At 47.6% G+C, this 18051-nt stretch overlaps 1 protein-coding gene across 2 annotated transcripts in view; it reads right to left on the bottom strand.

Annotated features, from left to right (window-relative positions):
- The window catches only part of SLC22A15 (solute carrier family 22 member 15), a 398229-nt gene that overhangs the window by 229350 nt on the left and 150828 nt on the right, over nucleotides 1-18051 (bottom strand). The gene's annotated exons all lie outside the window — the stretch shown is intronic.

Here is an 18051-nt window from a genome sequence, read left to right as displayed (position 1 = left end):
CTTGGGCCACACACACACACAAAGGCAGTACAAGCCCACAAACTTCCTTACAATATATACAAGCAAATATATCGTGGCACGGGCATTTTTTTCAGCCACAAGAAATGTTTAGTAGCCATACACAGCAAATGCGAATATGCACACTAGAAATAACACAAACATTAAAAGAATAGATCTATCTTTAGGCACATGTAAAAGTAACCAAAAGTCCCCAGTGAAAAAAGCTCCACTGTAAGATCCTGTGTGCAAGGTTTAAAGGTCACAAAAATATAAAAAAGATAAAAGGGAAAATGAGTTTCCCCAGTATTGATAAGTTTCCCCAGAACAAATTAGCAAAAGGCCAGAGAAGTGAAGCTGAAGGCTTTACTTCCCCCTCAAAAAGTCAGGTGCCTGACAAAGATTTGTTTTGCCAATCTTCCAGGTGGCCTTGAAAAAGAATGCTGCCAGGCGGTGTAGAGACGTAGGGGACGGCTGCCAGGAGGTGTGGCAACGTATGAGGGCGGCTACTGAAGAGCTGCCTCCTTCAATGCAGCCTCATCCACAAACGACACGCTCTGTATAGATTAGCGAGCAGCATCTAGAGAAGGAGGAGGCCGGAAGGGAGAAGGTACAGCGGCAAAGAGATGTTTTAGGACCGCTTGTCCCACCTGTGAATCTGCTTTAGAGTGGGTGTCAATGCAATAATGCTGTGTGAACGTATGGACAAAGCTCCATGTAGCAGCTTTGCAGATGGCATCCAGGGGGCCCTTTGCAATGAAAGCTAAGGTAGCCACTGTACCTCTGGTAGAGGGTGCCCTAGGGGTAAAAGGCAAGACTTCTTGGATAGGGAATAGTAGAGCTGTAAGCACTCTACTATCCATCTGGAGATGGCGTTCTTGTAACACTTACCTCTGGGGCCCTGATCATGATCGACAGGCGTGTTTCTCAGGATATGATGTGATGGTTCGAGGAACTGGACGCTGACCCAAGCCACTCCCTAATGTTTTCGCTGACTGGCTATTGCCCAGCGTGCAGTGAGTTGGGAGTGATTCGGTGATATGGCCCAAAGATGGATGTGACTTCTGATGGAGCCTAAGGATAAACAAGTGCAGTGTGTTATTGTCTGTTGTCTAAACCTATACCCCTTCTACCCTTTCCACCACCTCTCAGGCTATTTATTTGGGGTGAACCAAGGCTCACCTTTGGTGTTTTGACAGCTCACACCAGTCAGGATAACAGCAGATCCAGTTTTCTCAGTTGATAGTTATGGCCCAGTCCTGCTGCGGCGCACAAGATGCTTTCTGTACGTTTCACCGCAATGGGAAGATAAGTTCCTTATCCTTAAGGTCTTCCTCACTTTCAGTGTCTCCACTGTCTCTTTAAATGTCCTCCAGTGTCTTTTGAAAGTTCCTAATAAAAGGCTTAGGGAATGCTGAGTTCCGCGATGAATGCTTTAATGTATACAATGACTAATCTCTCCTTACATTCTTTTCCTGCAGCAGCCGCGGTGAAGAACAGCTGTTATCAGCTGTGCAGATGCGGTGACCGTAGTGAAGAACAATGCTGTCAGCGGTGCAGAGCAATGGCTGTGTTGAGGAACACTGCACCGGCCCTGATGAAGCACGCTGCTATAAGCTGTGCAGAAGCGGGATCGCAATGTGAGGTAAGCAGCATTTATTGGGGAGTGTAAATGCGGCGGTCACAGAACTTAATTTGTTGTACTTTGAAGGTGCAGGAGAACGCTGCGATGGCTCCGATGCGGGGAAAATGAAGGCGGGTGCAGCTTACTGGTGGTCGCTCATTCCGGGTAAGTAATTGAGACTGGTGTTCCGGAGAGCAAGCAGACCGCTGCTTCGCTGGAAACAGGTAAGATGAAAGGAGCTGCAGGCTCGGAAAGGCAAGCGGACCGCTGTTCAGCTGGAAGCAGGTACGTTTGCAGATAAAATCATCCAGCACATGTAACAAATAAGCAGCAAGCATTACACCACTTGCAGTCTTGCTGGAAGGAACGGCAAGCGCTGTGTGTGGCCCAGGGTGGGGTTGCTGTTTTCCTTAGAGGTTTCGTTTTGTTCACATAGTACAAAACTGTCCTCCGTACATCAAATATATGGAGACTTCTTTCTGCTGAGTTTGATGGATTTTGAAAGAAGGTGGCAAGTTCTATGGATGGATTTACATGGAACTTTGAAATGAACTTGGGCGAGAACCTAGGTTTTGCTCAGAGGATAACCTTGCCCTTGTGTATAATGAAAAAGGGGTCTTGTACGGAAAAAGCCTGTAGCTCACGGACTCGTCTTATGGAGGTGATCCTACTAGGAATGCAGTTTTGTAAGTAAGATGTTTTAGGCTGGTCTTGTGCATAGGCTCGAAGGGTGGCCCCATGAGTTTGGAGAGCACAACATTGAGATCCCAAACCGGAGGAGGGTTGGAAATTGGGGGCGGTATAGCCTCCTTACCACTTCCATGAATGCCTTAATGACAGGGAATTTCCACCAGGACACCTTGTTCTGTGAAGTGGTGTAAGCTGACAGAGCCGCCAGGTGTACTTTGATGGAGTTGAATACTAGGCCGCAGTCTAGTAGGTAAAGCGTGTAACGTAGAATGTTAGCTGGGGAACATTCAATTTGATGTATGATTTGTGACCTGCACCAGATCACACATCTCTTCCACTTATTAAAATAACAGTGTCTGGTGTTGGGTTTTCGTGCCTCCTTTAGGACATCCATACACCTTTGTGGAAGATTTAAGTGGCCAAACTCTATGACTTCAGGAGCCAAGCTGCCAAGTTCATAGAATGAGGGCGCGGATGGAAAGATGCTCCCTTGTGTTGCGTTAGCATGTTGTACGGGCACGGGAGCTTCATTGGGTCGTACATTTGTCTCGCCCACATAGTAGCAAGCAGGATCAGAGTTACTTGTTCTTGGTGCACTATTTTGCTCTTGAGTGGTGTTGGTGGGTGGGGGAGGTGGGACGCGTAAGCAAATTTCCCTGACCTGTTCATCCACATGGCGTTCCGCCTTGGACCCTGGTTGGGGAACCCTGGACGCGAAGTCTAGGCATTGTGCGTTTAAGTTTGTGACAAACAAGTCTAGTGGTGAACCCATAGTGAGGATATCTGCCGAATTGCCAGTCATTTTCTTCTGGTAGAGGGTGTCTGCTTCAAGAGACTGCCAGAGCATTGCGTTCCCCTGGAACATGTTGAGATGTTAGGAACATGTTTTGCTTGAGTGCCCACTTCCATATTTTTTGGGATAGCTTGGACAGACTTTGAGAGTGTGTGCCTCCCTGCTTGTTCAGATAGAACATGGCTGTGGTGCTGTCTGTGAGGACTTGCACTGTTTGACCCTTTAGATGTTTCTGAAAGTTAGGATCGCCTGTGCTGGTGGAACGCGGAAGGGTTTTCCTTTAGCAGGTTGTCCTTGGACCACCAGCAAAGAGCCTGAACCAGGGTTAGCGAAACAACCACTAGATCGTCCCACTGTACGCTTGCCTGAGACCACTGTTTCGCGAACCATTCCTGCTTTGGACGCATGCGCATGTGTGGAACCAAGTGAATGCATGAAGCCATCATCCCGAGCAAATGCATTGCTTTGCATACAGTTATCTGGCTACCGACCTTGTAGTGAGGTACTTGCAACAGCATGTTCTGTACTCTCCAGCTCCTCTTTACTTGGCTGTGGGCTAGACTTGATTTCTTCTTGCTGGAGAAACCCAGATTGAAGAGAAGGTTTATTGTCTTTTGCATATTTAATTTGCAAATTTGAGGAGTTTCCCCAGGGATAAGCCAGATAAGGGTACACTGGGAAGGAGTTTCTGTGCAGGTGTGCTGCCACTACTGCGAGCACCTTTGTCAATACTCTTGGTGCTGAGCTGAGGCCGAACGGGAGTACTTTGAACTGGTAGTGTACTCCCGCCATCCTGAAACACAGGTATTTTCGGTGCCCAGTGTGCTATGAAATATGAAAGTAAGCATCTTTCATGTCCAACGTCACCATGTAGTCCCCCCGTTTTAGGAGAGGAATCACCTCTTTGTTCGTGGTCATACAAAACTTCTGGGATTTGACATATTTGTTCGCAGGGCGCAGATCTAATACTGGGCACATGGTAAGGCCTTTCTAAGGCACAAGGAAGTAGGTTGAATAAATACCCTTGTTTACCTCACTTGCGGGGAGGATCTCTATGGCGTCCTACTCTAGCAGCACCTTTATTTCCTCTAGCAGTACGCTTTATTCTTCTGCTGTCATTTTCTTCTGTCTCGGTCGGTGGTAGTGTGGTTTTTGTAGCAATTCAATAAAATACCTGCCTGTCACGGTGAACACCACCCACTTGTCCGACATTATCCCCAGGGTGGGTTAAGTGGGACATTCGGCCTCCTACTGGATTGGCATGGGAGGGGACCCAAAACGGCATGTCATTGTTTAGGAGGGGTTGAGCCTCTCCCGGGTGAGGGTCTCCCCTTTCCTCTGCCCCTTTTATTTCCTCTTTGAAAATTGGACAAGGAACCTTGTCCTTGTGGCTGGCCCCAAGACGAAGACTGTTGGCCTTGAGAGTATCCTGAGGAACGTTGCGCACCCTGGCCCCGAAATCTCCTAGAATTTGGGGAGCCTCGTTGGGAATGGGGTTTAATTGTGAACTGTGCAGGGGATTTTAAGAGTGTCGTACTCCTCCTTGGTACTCTCGAGGGCGTCTTCTATGGCCTTCCCGAATAACACATTTGGCTCCACTGGCATGTTTAACAGGGTTGTCTTAGGCAGAATTGCATGCAGTACCCTCTGGGACTACCACATACAATTAGGACTACAGGTGTAAGCAAAACCAACCTTTGGTGTAAGTCTGTACTATACAGTTTTTGGTAGTGAGCTGAGCAGCCAGGCTTATCTCAAGAGGGAATGTGAGCAGTAAACAATGTTACACATAGGTCCTACAATCACAGTGGTTCAAATAGACACTTGCACCCAAGGTTTCTTGGTAAAACACTTATTAATTTACTACACAATCATTTAGAAAACAGTCACTAGAAGGAGGCAACTTAATATTCTACACAAATACACCAAAGCAATAAGTTTCTGAACAAATTAGGTTCCCATGAAATAGGAGCAAAATGGCATTTCAGTCACTTTAAATAGGAGTAAAAATGCACAAGTTAATAAAATGGATCACAGATACTTTTAGGCATTGCAAATAGTTTCAGTTCACTAGAGGACTCAATTCAGTTCAATAGGCCTAGGCCAAAGACAATAGACTAGTGTCTTGGATAGGAAAGAGCGGTTTTGCTAGTAAACGGTAAAATCTTTGCCACAGTTCTCAGAAGTAGTTTGTTCGAAAAAGAATCATGTTGGGTTAATGATGCTGATTAAGCCTGCAAGTTGGGAAAGTTCCACAAACTTTCACCGCAAGAGGTACGTTCTCTCAATCGGGTTGACACAGTACTTTAATATATAGAAAAAAGATGCAGCTGAAGACGTTGGTTCCTGGCAGTTCCTGCAGATCTCGCTGTTCCTGAGCCTCAGTCGTGGGGATAAGAAGGAAGACGTTGTGGGACTCCTGCACTGCACAGGATCGTCTGAAAACGCTGAAAAAATTGAGTTAATTCAGCCCGAGTAGCTCTAGTCAAGCACACAAGCTGGTGTCCTTCCCCCTGGTTAATCCTAACCAGCTCCGGGAATGGTATCCAGGTGGCTTACAAGTGGATTGGTCCCACCAACTCAAAGGAAGAAGTCGTCCTTGAAGGGGCTTCTCTGTCGAGATGAACTTGGTAATTCGGACCTGCAGCAGGGCTTCACCGGACAAACCAATGGTCCAGGAGTTGCAGCAGCCGTCCTCTTCCAGCTCGTCTTCGGTTCTTTCGTTCCAGTGATCGACTCTGCCTTCCAAGCCAAGAGACTCGCCATTTAAACAGTTTTCCCCCTTTCATTCCAGCCTAGCGGTCACTCACCCAGCAGGGTGGCTGCCCTTGCCGGACAGTCAGCCAGCCAATCACGCCAGAGTGCAATTGGGTCTCCTAGGAGACTAAGCACGGGGAGTTTCGGGCACCTCCCTCACTTCCTGCCCACACCAGAAACTCAGGCGCCAGAGGCGATCTTCAGTACTGAAGCCCGCCAAAGGCGTACAAACAAAGGGACCAGACCTGGTTTGGCACGCAGAGACAACCTCCAGAGGGACCTTTCCAAAAAGAAACTGCGAAAAAATAAGACCGGGAGCCGTTTAAACAAAGGAGCTTAAAGCTCCATCTTGAAAAACATGCCTCCTGCGATTTTTAGCTACCGGTGTTCGCGGTCGGGAAAAATCATGGTAGTTCGTTGTGAAATCACTGCCACAAGCCATTTCAATAGGAAAGGGTAGCATTTGACTGCTACATGAGTATTTAGACACAGGGGATACTATGTAACCCCTCTAGCACTGTATTGTGAGATAGGGTGTGCTGGGTCTAGAAATTTGGAAAGACTAGTAAAGTCAATTTCACTATACATTTTCTGGGAAACAGTAGTTTATTAAAAGACATCCCTGCGTCACTGCCCTGAAGGTGCTGTATAACACAAATAAAAGAAATGACATCCCGGCCACACTGAAACTGGAGGAAAACCATCTCCGGTTCCTGAAGCACCTCAAGACCTTCCTCTTCGCTTCCGCCTTTGCCCCTCTTCTCCGCTGCGGATCTGCTTTTCTCTCTCGGTACTGTGCACCTTGACACGCTCTGACCTTCGGGCCCAGGTACCTGCTCACCCGGCCTACTTCCAGCACTGCCACATGTCCACCCCTTGCACTGGGATCTGTACCCATACAGTCCCCCACTTCTTCTGCACTTATCAGATATACCCTATCTGACTAATCATGCACTTGCTGGCTGCACTACCACTTTTCACTGCCTTTATTTATTTACTGCACCTATTATTTATTCGGTTCTGCACATATTATTTATCCTGTTCTCTCCTCTGTTCCGCATTTTTCACTTCTCCCCCTTCCATGCACTTTCCCCCCCTTTTCCCTTTTCCATGCTCTTGCACATTCTTAATGTCACTGGGCCTAGTAAGATCATTGTTTATTTTGTTTCTCCCTTGTTCCCCTCCCTTTGCTTGGTCGCGCTCTGAAACACTTGTGTATGAGGGCGCTATAAATAAAATATCATATCTTGTCATACCTCTAGACCTTCAGACTCAACATGTTTCTCTTCTCAACGTTAGTATGGAACATTCGTCAGGAGATGTGTCACTTTGGCTATAGTTACTATAAAAACACTTTGATCTTCACAAATGTAGTCTTTTTCATGTTATGATTGTAGTAACTGTTGATAGAAACATAGGACAAGGGGTAAGCTATAATTGCTAATGTTCCTTCTGACAAAATGAAGCTGTTTGCTAGAAAAACTGGTCTATAAATTACCTGTTTCAGCACGTGGATCTAATCCTCAATATTAGGTGTCGTTATTTAATCGGGATACCATCAGTAGGTAGAAAAATTAATTCTGTATTTGATCTGTAGAAAACATCAATTGCGTCAGAGGAGTAGGTGTTCTAGCACAAACGCTACCACTAGAACGCTCTCTCCTTACAAAACTCTTAAGTTTACCACAAATTGCGAAATTTCTCTTATCTATGTAGATTATGGTTGGCAATTGCTGGCTACAGATGTGTCACTTTGGCAACCATAGCCAAAGTGACACATCTCCTGACGAATGTTCCATACCAACGTTGAGAACAGAAAAAAATGGAGTCTGAAGGTCTAGTGATCGAGTAACAAGAACCGTTTACGAATACAAATTAAGTTTGTTCACAGGAATACTACAACTAATCTGGATGTTGTCCTAAAATTGACCGAGTTAATTTAGTCTCCTACTACGAAGCAACATTTTTTGTCAGACTATTGTGTTTTTTTATTAGTTTTTTAATGATTGTATGCACTGTACTTTTCTAAAAATATGCTAATATTGTGTTTTATGTTATACTTTGAATACATTTAATGTATTTTTGAGATACATTGGTTTTCTTGGCATAACTGTTCATAGTATCCAACTCCCTCATGCTTATATAGGGGGAAAGAAGTCACTATTCTGGGTGAAAGAAGGCCGAGACTACTACGCAGGGATTGGAGAGGGAAAATTAGAAGATCCCTAAGGATTCAGGTAGCCAACGATTTAGGAAAAACGTGCCAAGCCCAGAAAAGAACAGACAGATAGGGGTTACCGATCCTAGTGCTACTAACATCCCTGATGGGGAAATCTGGGTTATGGAGGAGGGGACAAGGCCGGGGTAAACCAGAGAGAGCGGGCCGGCACTAGCGCTAAATATCCCAAACCCTGCTAGGCGTAGATCTCATTGCCACAAGAGATACGGCTATCCCATCTATAAAGAATTGCAAAAAAACACCCGTGAACTTGCTGCCAGCGTGGTGGTTTGCGGCGGGCCACCCTCTGACACAACCAATGACCCAAAAGATGGACCTGCAGCCAGTAGTAAAAATAACTGCATATGTCTACCGGGCATCACTACATAATATGCCCAACAAGAATACCGCTGTAGAAATGGCCGTTTGGTTCGCCATTGGCAATATTTTTGTTGGGGCTATAATGTGGGAGCAGGGGTTGCGGGGATGTCCCCCGCAGAGTCCATGTGTGAATTTTGCCGCAAAAATATGGCGATATTTTTGCATTGCAATATTTTTGTGGCGGAATTAACACATGGAACCGTCTACCGGAGGAAAAGGACCAGACCAAGCAGGTTCCAGTAGCTCGAATGACAGAGGCAGGGCAGCCTACCAGCCAACATGCCTAATATGGAAACAGTGGAGGCGACCCAGGACAGCGCAAAATAACGAGAAATGGGGTATCAGTGTCACCTAGCCCTCGTGGGCAAGGGCACTTCTTTACTCCAAGGCGGACAATCGATGTGGTAAATCGGGAAAGCAGTGCTAAAAAGGCCCAGACAGTCCCTGCACAGAAGTCTCAGTCCAGCCAAAGCGTACCAATGGGGTCTGGGCAGAGGGGATTGAAAACAGCCCAGCAAGGACATCCAGCAGCCAAAAATCAAACCCATAGCCAATGATATGGGACACCAACCCAGCCAGTATGGCCAAGCTTGGTCATAAAATCATAAAGCATATAATTTTCCAGCAAGTAAACATGCAGAGTGCAACAGAACTCCAGCAAACACCTGACAGAACTGAGGCAGGGACAGGGCTTTTCCTCAATCCACCCTCACACTCATAGGCTGGTTTAAGCCAGCCGTGAAACAAGGGTTTGGTGGGCAGCCATTCAGGGTGACCCCAGAAACCACCAAGCACCCAGGTCCACAGAGACGATACTGACCTGTCTAGGGCCATGGACTGGTCTACACTATAGAGGGTGCAGGGCCGGGCGCAGGGGGAACCCATATGTGCAAATTACCCTTTTAGGTGGTCTGGTGAAATTCCTAAAAAAAAAGTAGTAAAGCCCAAAAACAAAGTGGCGTAGATCAGGATTAACAAAAAATGCAGGTGTACTGCAGTGGCTACCAAGAAGGTACATTGGTTTACTAATTCAGCAAATCAGCTTGCAACCCTGATGAAACCAAAACTAAATCCATCCATGGGCCAAACATAAGATGCATCCCCTGTCCTAGGAGCGATATGGGCTATAATAAGACCATGCACAAAATAGGGCTGCAATGGCAAGGGGATTTCAATAAAAGACCCCCAAAAGGCGGCCAGGGAAACAGACAACAAATTACAGATCCAATAGAAGGGACAGCAGAACCCACAGAAATGAAGTTCTGCCCTAAATCCAACTATCTGTTCTCAGTTTTAAACAGTCTTAACCTTATATGTTCACTTTGCACTCTCTCCCAGCAAGAGAGCACTTGCAAGTCGTCCCCGTTAGTCCAGTGATCGCATTCTTATTCACTTGTGGTTGCCCCACAGCAACGGTAATCGAGAAGCGGGCTAGAACCATGGCTACGTGCACGAACACCTAATGTGGGACAGAGGCAGAATTTGGAAAACAACTAGTATAGATTGTGTTTTAAGTGCAGTTTTACAAAGGTGTGCAAAGAAATGGTATTTAAGGTGGTTCTGTGTAACGGCCTGGGGGTGGAGGTGAAGTATCGCTTTATAGGAAGAGGATGGTAACCACAACAAATGATTTGATTTGGCCCATAAAATAGCCCCAACAGTCTAGGCGGTCTAAAAACCGTGTTCTACAGGTGCCATGGAATGCTGTGCCAGATCTGTGATCAGGAAAGACACTGTCTCAGTGTTTCATACAAATGCCAATTATTTAAAAGCCAAGGGAAGCTGCCCAGCCACACTAAACTCCACAATGTCCTTCTCCTTGAAGATGCCTTGCATTAGTGCCCGATGGACAGGATTCCAACCTGCAGTTTGTCAATAAATCAATTGATGAGCTAGGGTTAATGGAGGCGGATTTCAGTCGAGCAGAGAGATGGGGATACAAGATGTCCGCGTTATACTTCTAGTCAGGGTCCCTGCACTCTCTTTACAGGTGCACTGACAAGTTTTCCCAGATAAGGCCACATCCACAGCCTTAACCAGAATACAGCTCTGTTATTTACCCCCGAGAGAACTTTGGCCTTTCAGGTTTACGGTCTCAAAACAGCAATGTTCCCAATGCAAAGAAACCTTGTGCGGTTAGCTCTATCGTTGGTGGCAGAAAACCTAATTTTGGGATTCCCAAGGAATACCTTAGTGGGCACCCCTGTGCTAGAAATCCGTTGAGTTCTCCAGCTAAACCTTGTCATGGCTACAGCCTGCTTAGATGAGTGAGGGCAGGGGAACCGAGCCAAGACCAGATCTGGTCGGACACCTCAGGGAGGTCTGCGATTCTAGAGCAGAATCCACATCGTGAGTTTAAGTCCCGGTCATAGCCTGGGAAGGCTTGAGTGTGGAGACCAGCATAGATTGTGTGGCTGCCAAACGTTTGTAAGGATGTGTCCCCCTCCCAATTACTGGTTTGCCAGTCCTATACTGGTTCACTGTCCCTTACCCCTAGTGAATTCTCACCCATGGCCTTACTAAGTGTGTACTTCAAAGTCTGTTGGGGGGTGGGGGGGGGGGCACAGTACACAAAGCCTCTCAGGAATGTGGTGCCCAAAACATGCCTTATTGGGCCAGTATGCTAACCCAGTTAGCGGTGTGACCCCAGAAAACTGTTGCAGAAGAAGAGCACTTGTCAGCATAATGAACATCCCTGCTCGCTGGCACTCATTAATAATTCTGAAGGAGTTCCAAGCGTAAACTTGAATTATTTTTGTATGAAAAAAAAAACAGGACGTGGCCATACATGCTTTTGGTTACCTGAGCACCGAACGCCTCAGTGAAGAGCAGCCAAGTCCAGATCTGGCACGTATTTGACTACAATGTGTTAGAGGGGATTGTTTTTGCCCACCCCCTCACCAATCCCACACCGAGTAAGATCCTGTGTATGCTAAAGGGGGAAGACGCCCCCACACCCTGTCTCTTATTCACAGTAAACAAACGAATAACCAAGCCTGTATCGATGCCTACAGATGCCACGTTGTGACACACCCGACGCCATCTTTTACTAGGCCCAAAAATGATCTCTAAATACCGTCTCTCCCCTGCCCAGTGCCTTGCACAGACCGGCCAGGCCACCGCCGCCTCCTGTCAGCTCCGCACAAGCCCTGTTCCCACAGAAGTCCAGCCATTTATTGTTGCAACATTTAATACAATCTCAGGACAGATGCGCTCACTGCATTGTGCGCGACCAGTGCCCGCCTCCGCTTGTATGCACAGCCAGCTCCACAAACCTGTCTGTGCACCCCTGACCCCCACCCAGTCAGGCCACAGTCCACTGGGCCCATGCCTCTCTAGTCTTTGATACAGATACACATCTGACCCCTTGCAGGGACCAGATGGGGACACCCACCATCGCCCTAATCCTGAGCATCAATATATCCTCCTTATACCTAACACATGCATACCCGTATCATGAGGCATCAGGAAGATCAAAACCCACGGGACAGGCACTCTGGTCTGGGGCACTATATTTTATGAACCTCTGTGTACAGGGGTTTGAATGCCGAATATATATACACCCCATTCATGTTAGAATTGTATGCTTGCCATTTGTGTCATGCCATCAGTTCCTGTTGTCTTAGCTTAGATAGATAAGAATGTAGCACTCCCCCAACCTGCACTTCCCACCAAGGAGATGCGCCCAGCAGACCCACTTGTGATTGAAGCGAAGGGGAGCAACGTCCACTAGCATCCGGCCTCCCCTACGTGATGGAGAATGGCATAGGCCCTCTCCCAATCAATGCCAAGGCTTGTCCCTATTTGAAATGTCATAGCGGACGACCAGTTTCCTTTTAATGTGCTGCCCGTGTATTGTTTGGCAGAGCGCTCCCGTGCAATAGAGTTCTCGGTTTGCATTTATCTTATATAAATTTGTTTTACTTGCAATTATTCTCTTGGTCTCATTCCCTAGCGGGGTGTGACCATTTATTTGGTCTCAGGTATACGTGCATTGTTGGGGATAAGCTTTTAGATGTCTGACTTCAGGACTTAATCCAGATCATGGGTTTGCCCAGAAACATTTGAATATGGTACCTCCAAGGATTGGGTAGTGCGGGAAACCAGAGGGTGTCTCACCCACTAGTCCCTGGGATCGATCTCTCTCACTCAGGTGGCCAGAGCATGGCCATCGCTTTTGGATCCAGACCCTGGGGGTGTACCAGTGTGGGTGGATCACCTGGCTGAGGGGTCTTCGGGAAGTGGGGGTGAGGCAGCCGCTGGTGAGACGCGGTATTCCTCCCTTTTTGGTGCCTCCAACCTATCCTATTTTTTAGGATCTGATGTCCCAACTTCCCCCCGCCTTTCTGCACAAACACTAGGCCGAGGAAGAGGGCAACAGAGTAACACGACTAACTCATACATCGTACTGGACATCTCCAGCTAATCAGGTCAGCCAAAGTCAGGCACTTGACTTCAAGTGCATACACCCGATTCCAATTAGCTCTCCTCACACGAATAAAAGGCGCAACCTAACCTAGAGACACACTCTGAGCAAGGTGGAACATGAGTACGAGCAGAACTACTGGGGCGAAGGCGAACCTACTGCAGAAGAGCAACGGACCAAGGGACGAGAGCAGCAGGTCGAAAACCCCAAGAGTTCCCTACAGGAGGCTTTTGCCTCCACAAGGCCGCGAAAGACACAAGGCCCGATCCCAATATCGAAAAAACTGCATTGTGTTTCAAGGACGCCAGCGACCCTACCGGTGAACGGCAGAGTTGGGGAGGGGAGGCCAAGCCTGTGGTACTAACCTTGACTTGTGAATTGAAAATCGTAAAAGCAAGAGAGAACCGCACACAGCCGGTGACTTGGCAAGCAACCTTACAGACTGGTGTGTGCTAAGAAAGTTTAAGGTTTGCAAAAATATATTGCAAGTGAAGGCTGCACATGGATGAGACACGAGGAAAGGCAGACCTGTGAATGAACAAAGACAGTTGTGGAATCAGCAATACTGAGTAATTGAGTGGTCCGGCAAAAAGGAGTAGCCCACTCAAATGTCTCCGTGAAAGGGTCATTGTTTGGAGCAATAAAAGTGAATGAAATGTAAAAGCGAAAGTGAATGAAGTTAACCCTGAGAAAAGGGGAGAGGAAAAGCTGAACATTGAATTCTGACTCCAAGTGGTCCTGCGGTGGTCTGTAAAAGAAGCAGCACATTCAAAAGTCTTCGACATAGGAAAAGGGGTCCGGGTCCGATTGAGGGAGACCCGAACTGTAAAAAGCTTGGGGAAGGGACATCCGGCTAGTGCTGTTGAACTGTGAAAGGCCTGAGCCTGACAGTGGGGAACGGTGTGAACTTTTTGCTTCGTTATTCGGGGGTGACTGGAACAAGAGCGTTTAACACAGAAGGCCAGGGAGGCCATCGATCCACGTTCCGAAGTCCAAGCAAGAGTGTCTCATCCTGCCTATAGAGACTGCCTTATTTCCGTGCTGTCTAAACGTGGGGAGGAGAGCTGATTCAGCCACATTTATTCTTTGTTGAACACTGATTTTGCTTTTATGTACATACCTCCTTTACACACTTTCTTGTACAATAGAAAGGGCAGTTATTAGGTTTTATTAGCACAGGCCATTTTGATTTGACAGACTCCCCCATCCTAATTATAGAGCAAAGTAGGAGTTGTTCAAACCCCACAAAGGAGTTTTTACAAATTGTATCCTTTGTGTCAGTGTCATACTTGTGATACCATGCCTTCCCTACAGTAGCCAGCAAATGTTTTAAAATATTCAGGATTTTGAGTAGATCCCTATTTTCCACCCAGCTTCCACTATTCCTACAAGATAAGAGGAATCTGCACCTAATCATTTGTCAGTCAGAGGCTGTGCGGCCGCAGCCTGCCCAAGATCACAGGATGGTGATGTGCTACCTGGATCTTCAGAGGCTGTGCGACCACAGCCTGCCCAAGATCACAGGATGGTGATGCGCCACCTGGATCTTCAGAGGCTGTGCGGCCGCAGCCTGCCCAAGATCACAGGATGGTGATGCGCTACCTGGGTCTTCAGAGGCTGTGCGGCCGCAGCCTGCCCAAGATCACAGGATGGTGATGCGCTACCTGGGTCTTCAGAGGCTGTGCGGCCGCAGCCTGCCCAAGATCACAGGATGGTGATGCGCTACCTGGGTCTTCAGAGGCTGTGCGGCCGCAGCCTGCCCAAGATCACAGGATGGTGATGCGCTACCTGGATCTTCAGATCAGAGCGTTCCCATAGCAGAGGGAACCGTGATCAGTTTTCCCTACCTTTGAAACTGTATCGGCAGTGAACTCGCAGAACCATAATGATACCCTAGTTGCAACTGTTCGCTTCTCCAGTGGTTTCCATCGTCCCACTTACCTGCAGAACATCACTGTTGCTGCCAGAACCGTAGCTAAAGAACGGGAGACCAGCACTTCGACTGCCAACTTTGGCTTCTGCAACTTAAAACGGTTTGGCAGTCACTGCTTAACAAAGAGCCTATGTTTAACATGGTGGCGGGTACTGAAACATCAGGACCATATCCCGTCAAGCCAATCGGATACTGCTCTGTCTTTCCTATTCATTCCTACAAGATACCGGCAGCTGGTTGAGTAAAGACAGAACCAAAGGCACTGCCAGTTTGCTGACAACCGGAGTTTGTATCCAGAATATCCTCAGGGTACTTTGCCAGTGATCCTAACTGGTAAGGTTTCGGCCTCAGAATGCGAAAGACTTTTCCTTTTTGTAACATCTTTGTGTGCCCATTCCCTTACTGAATATCAAATGAGCATCATAATACAGAGTTAACTACCCCTTCCACTGGCTGTACCGGTGGGGTGTGGGGATCAGAGGGTAATGGCCTGGCAGCCCACGTTAAAGACCTGAGCGAAACAATGTCGTTTAACAAGGGAACTGGGATGTTTACCCCCGGTATAGCCTGTGGAACGGGTACGCTATTAGCACTCGAGTTACCAAAGCGTTAACCCGGGGTGTTAAAAAAATAAAATAAGTGTTTTCAATCAAATAACGCAATGCGCGCAACGTTCTGTTCACTTAATGAAAATACTGTGACAAGACGGCCACCATGGACGTGGAAGGCAGGGCTCCATACCGAGCTCCTCTTCCATTTCCATGTTAGCCAACAAAGCGAGATGGAGAGCAGCTGCCCCAGACAGCGCTGCTGCCACAGTCAGGCAAGTAGGGCTGGGGAAGAGGGTTGGGATTAGTCAAAAAAGGACAGGAAGGGTGTGGAGAAGATGGAAGGGGAAGGTAAGCGGCTCTACCTGTATGCATGTATGGGCAATATAAGGCACACACAGCTGGGAAGCAAATTTATTTATTTGCATTTGTATAGCACGCTTACAGCCCAAGGGCATCGAGGCGCTGTTACAAGACGTTTGTAGGAAAATTTGATTAGGTGGATACAGGTGACCGAATTGGTCTCTTTAGGTATAGGTGCAATGCAGGTAGGTGAAGACAAGTAAGTAATTACATACATGAAAAGTGAGCCAGCAATAGTATTACAGCAGAGATAACAGAACATACACGAGTAGCCAAGCAGTTTAGACAAAAAGCTTGGTTTTGATGGCTTTGCGGAATGCATGGTGGGACTCGATCATCCTTCGGTGGGATGGAAGGGCGTTCAGTGTGATGCGGCCATCGTGGGGAAGCTTAAACCCCCAGCGCGTACTTTCAGCGTCTTGGGAGTGATGACCATGTTAGAGTACCCCTTTCTGAGAGGTCCTGTGGAAGTATGTTTAACGATTCTTTGGACAAGGTAAGGTGGAGCCAGATCATGGAGGCAAGACGATCCTTTCTGACTGGGAGCCAGTGAGCCTGCCTCCTCACCTCGGAAATGTGGTCTTTCCTTGAGGTGCCCGTGGCAGCCCTAAGGGCGTTGTTTTGCACCAGTTGGAGCTTGACTAGGTCTTTACAGGAAGTCCCTACGAGGAGGGCATTGTAGTAATCAAGCCTTTAGCCAATTATTGCCCTAGCAATGGTAAGGCAATTCTGGCGGGAAAGGAAGGGTCTGGCCGTGTTAAGGACTTTGGAGTAGTAAGCTGAGGAGGAGGCAATGGCGTTAACCTGTTTGTTCATGGTCAGATCCGAGTCTAGGTAGACTCCAAGCGTCTTGACATTGTTGGATACCTTGATGGGAGTGTTGTCAATGGTGAAAGACACGTACTGCTGGTCAAGATTGCCCAAAGTGACGGGTGAACCAATCAGGAGGATTTCCGTTTTTTCAGTATTGAGGCACAGCCAATAATCTGCCATCCAAGATTGGATTGTGGAGTATATGGTGGTGAGGGTGATCATGTCCTCTTTGTAATTGCCTATGAGTGGGATAAGCACCTGTGTGTCATCCGCATACTTGGTATACGAGATGCACAGGGAGTCGAGGATACTAAACAGAGGTCTCATGAAGAGGTTGTATAGGGTGGGCGCAATGCAGGAGCCTTGAGGGACTCCACATTTGATGTGGCTGTGGGTGGCACAGGCTGAGTCAGAGAAGACTAATAGCCCTCTCGAAGAAAGGAAGTGATCCAGGCACAGGCTTTGGGGAGAAGTTGCCTGCAGTGGCGAGGTGGCGGCAAAGGGTGTTATGCTCCATCAAATCAAAGGTCGCCGACAAGTCAAGGAGCAATAGGAGCGCAGGAGTCTCTAAGATCGTCCATTTGGTTCTTTAGGTCAAGAAGGGCCGTTTCAGTACCATATCGTGGGCAGAAGCCAGACTGCCGCAGGCCAAAGAGACGGTTATCTTCCAAATATTTTTGGACTTGCAGGTCAGCTGCTTTGGCCAAGATTTTTAGGAGGAAAGGGACAGTGGTGATGGGCCTATAGTTCCCTGGGACCGTTGGGTCGAGGGAAGGTTTTTTAAGGAGAGGGCGAACCCACGCTTCCTTGAGATCCTTGGGGACGTGGCCAGACTTGAAGGAGGCGTTGACGAAGGCCGTTATGAAAGGAACGAGGAGGTTTGCTGAGTCTTTAATCAGTTGGGCTGGGCAGGCATCGCCCTTACAATTAGAGCGTTTGATGGATTTTAGTAAAGCCATGACTTCAAGTTCCGTCATTTCTTTTAAGTCAAAAGGGGTGGCAGAGTTAGACTTTGTGACCACAGGCTGGTCACCGCTTAAGTTGTCTATAAGACGGCTAAGGGCTTTTTGATGGCCCCGAATTTTGGTTTGGAGAGTATTCAGTTTGTCTAGCATAGCCGACTGAATGCTGGTTCACCAGTTTTCGTCCTTAAGGAGAGTGGGTGGAAGGCTTTTCCAGCTCTCTAAAAATTGTGAAGATTTTTTTGGACCCAGATTTAGCATCTTTAATCCTAGAGTTAAAGGATGCAGCTTTGACTTGGATGATGCTGGCTTTGTAGGTTTTAGAGATGGCTTTGAAGGCATCCCTGGTAGCATCGAAGGGGTTGGCTTACATGGGGGCGGGGTGTGGAGACCCCTACCTGCTTGAAACTTAGTGCTGCTGGGTGCATCAGTGCTTTGTTTCATTTGGATGAAGAAAGGATGGTTGGGCGGGGGGGTGACAGGACAGGATGGGAGTAACTGATGACCCCTAGGGTTTTGTGGTTGCCCCAACCACTCTCATGGTAT

This window comes from Ambystoma mexicanum, chromosome 7p (genome assembly GCF_040938575.1).
Source record: "Ambystoma mexicanum isolate Mex_15411 chromosome 7p, UKY_AmexF1_1, whole genome shotgun sequence".
Classification (NCBI taxonomy): Eukaryota; Metazoa; Chordata; class Amphibia; order Caudata; family Ambystomatidae; genus Ambystoma; species Ambystoma mexicanum.
This window is presented reverse-complemented; position numbering and strand designations above follow the sequence as displayed.